This window comes from Hyperoodon ampullatus, assembly GCF_949752795.1.
Source record: "Hyperoodon ampullatus genome assembly, chromosome: 10".
In the NCBI taxonomy this organism is placed as follows: domain Eukaryota; kingdom Metazoa; phylum Chordata; class Mammalia; order Artiodactyla; family Ziphiidae; genus Hyperoodon; species Hyperoodon ampullatus.
This window is the reverse complement of record NC_136923.1, coordinates 75,247,220-75,250,606: the sequence shown is the minus strand read 5'-3', so window position 1 is coordinate 75,250,606 and position 3,387 is coordinate 75,247,220.

Here is a 3,387-nt window from a genome sequence, read left to right as displayed (position 1 = left end):
TTCTCCCTTGGTGAAGTGAAAAAATATATATATTAGACTGTGTTTTTATTTTTAATAATCTTTTTAGTAACTATAAGAAAATTTTTTTACTGATTATTACAAAAAAGTGGTCATTGTAGAAATCTTGAAAAATATTTAAAAATATTGTTAATACTCATAATCCCACAATCTAGATAAAACACTTTTTTCTGGATATCTATTTCTGTATAACAAATTGCCCCCAAATTGCTTTAAACAACAACAATCATTATTAACTCCTGATTCTGGGGGTTGGTTAGGCTAAGCTAGGCTATTTCCATTTGGGGTCATGTGGTTGCAGTCAGAAGGTGGCTGGAACTTTCTCACTCATATGTCTGGTGACTTGTGTTGACCATAAACTGGGACCTCAGCTGGGGCTTTAGCCATATCACCTATGCATGGCTTTTCCATGTACTTCTTCACAGCATGGCGTCTGGGTTCCAAATAGGAGCATCCCAGGAGAATCAGGCAGAAGCATCCATGGCCATGGATGTAAGGAGAGGGAACTTTGACTACACCTCTCACTGGGAGAATCCAGGTCACATTGTATGAAGAGCCTAGGGGGTGGGGGACCTTGTTGTAACCATCTTAGAAAATACAACCTGCCACACCACTACTAATATTTAGGAGTTATTTTCTCCCTGTCCTTTTTTCTATGCACATAAGTGTTTCTGGTTTTGTTTTTGTTTTAGTTGGGGTTTTTTGTTTGTTTGTTTTTGGCTACAATGTGTGCGGCTTGCAGGATCTTAACCCCCCGACCTGGGTTGGTACCCAGGCTGGGGCAGTGAAAGCTCAGAGTCTTACTGGACCACCAGGGAATTCCCAACATATATGTTAACATAAGTGGAATTTAACTACATATACAACTTTCTAGAATGCTTTTGAAAATTTCACATTATATCCTGATGATTTCCTCTTATTAAAGTTTTTTTTTTAAACCACATTTTATCTGTTTAATTATCCCATGGTAGAAGAGGTAACATTTCTAATAGAAGTGTTAGCTGGGCAACAGCATAGTTATTAAAATGCTGTAATGCCAAGAAGGCAGAGATTTTTGTCTGTTTTGTTCACTGCTACATAGCAAGCACCTAGCACAGTGCCTAACACATAGAGACACTCAATAACCATTTGTTTAAAGAATGTATAAATGGGTGGATGGAGTGTTGATTTAAATGGCCTGAGCTGAGCTCCTCTCCTATCTGCATCCTCCTGGAAAGAAAGAGACCAGGCCTCTAACCTGCATCACCAGGTTTCAAAACATCAAGACCTGTTGGTCCGGGGATTGTGGGGCAGGCGGGTAGATCGCAGAGCCGGAACTCTCTCTCATCCTAGGTGTCCTGCGTACTGCGGGCTCGTAAACCTTCCGTTACTCTGCAGATTTAAAGCCTCCCGGGCCACTATGCATTCATCCCCTGGGCAAGTTTTAGATGCTTCCTGCGCCTGGCCGAGGTCTGGCAGGGCACGGGAGTCACCTAAGGGGTTCTCCGGGCGGCGGCGGAGCCCCGGAAGCCTCCCACGTGCGCAGCTGGGCTGCCCGGGTTCGGCAGCAGAGGTGAGGGTTTGGGGTGCTCGATGCGTCCAGAAGCCCGAGACCTCCTGAAGCTTCCGGAAAAGCCTGCTGGTACAGCCTGGAGGGGGAGCACCATCCGGCAAGACGAGCTTCTCCAGAGTCTCCCACTGGCGTCTCCTCTTTTGGCTGCGCCCCCCAAACCAAGCACGTGGAGGTCACCGCGGGACCCGCGTGGGAAAAAAGGGTTGACGCAGGAAGTGGGGCCGATCCCGGGCCCCTGGAATCAACTCGACCTTCTTTCGGGCTGTAGGGCCCTCCTTGCTGCTCTGCAATCTGGGATCCTTCCGTGCAGTGCGCTGGGTGTGAATCAGCCGGGGGGAACTTGGGACTCCGCGGCCACCACTAGCACAAGTAGGGTTTACGTGTCTAAGTACGATGTTTTTCTGTTCTTGTTTTTGTTTTTGTTTTGAAATTGCTGTTTTTGAGGGTCACAAGTGGCTGCATATCGGCAGTTTCAGGATCCAACCTAATCGTAAAAGGCAAACGCTTCTAGCAGGTTCCATGGCGAGGTGAGAGGAAGGTGAGCTGGACCTTAGCCCCACCGACCCCTCTGCCTTGCGGAACCCCCCTTCGCGTTTACTGATTGGGGGCTCAGCTCTGAGAAGAGACAGCAGAGTGAGGCAGGTGGTGGAAGCAGGTGGACGCCGCGGGTGTTGCAGGCACCGAATTGGGAGGGTCCGGACTTTCTCGTTCTTGCTTGGCCTGCTGCGATCCCAGACCCTTTAGAGCACAGGGTGAGGCAGCTGTAAGAACTAGGTGTCCGGGGATTAGAGGAAACCAGGCAGCAGAGGGGGAGTGATATCAAATAAACTCTACTCCTGTTCCTTTCCGGTCTTAGTGGAACAGTGGCGAGAAACTTTGAGCCTAGAAGGATGGCATTGTTTGATAGCCGGCAGTCAGGGACACCGGTAAAAAGCCTGTTGTGTCTGGTGAACCTCAAGAGTTTCAACCTAAATTGGGGGGGGGGGGTCTTAAACATTACCTCTCCCCCCAGCTGCACTGCAAACAACTCAAGTATGGGAGCCTCTCTTCCCCAAAGTCGAGTCACCACAAACCCTCATTTGACATGTTGTCCCATAAGCACACACCAGAGGGCAGTGTAATCCAGGACATGGGAAACAAAATGTGATGGGAGAGTCTCTACTGATGCCTTCAGGCGGAGGCATCACAAGCCTACAAAGCGGGCGCTGGCGAAATGGGTGTTGAGTGGATTACTGATGCACCATCGTCTTTGAAAACCTTCAGTGGTAGGCAGAGGGGCCTGGTAAAGATGGACGAGAGGAAGCATTAGTACCTCAGAACCTGTTACCACCACCAGCTCCCAAATACTCAAAGGGCCGCACCATCAGTTCAGGTCAGGAGACAGTTACCAAGCACCTCCTATGTGCCAGGCACTGTGCTAGGGGCAGGGATTCAAAGGTGAGTAAAACCCAGTCCCTTCCCCAGTTGAGTGCCTATGACGTGCCAATCTCTTTACATTCATTATCCCATTTAACTCTAACAATGGTAAAGGGTTGTAAGAATCATCCCCATTTTACAGATGATGAAAAACAGACTCAGAGGGCTTCCCTGGTGGTGCAGTGGTTGAGAGTCCGCCTGCCGATGCAGGGGACACGGGTTTGTGCCCTGGTCTAGGAAGATCCCACATGCCGCGGAGCGCCTGGGCCCGTGAGCCATGGCCGCTGAGCCTGCGCGTCCGGAGCCTGTGCTCCGCAACGGGAGAGGCCACAACAGTGAGAGGCCCGCGTACCACACACACAAAAAAAAACAGACTCAGAGGGGTAAAGTACTAGTCCCAT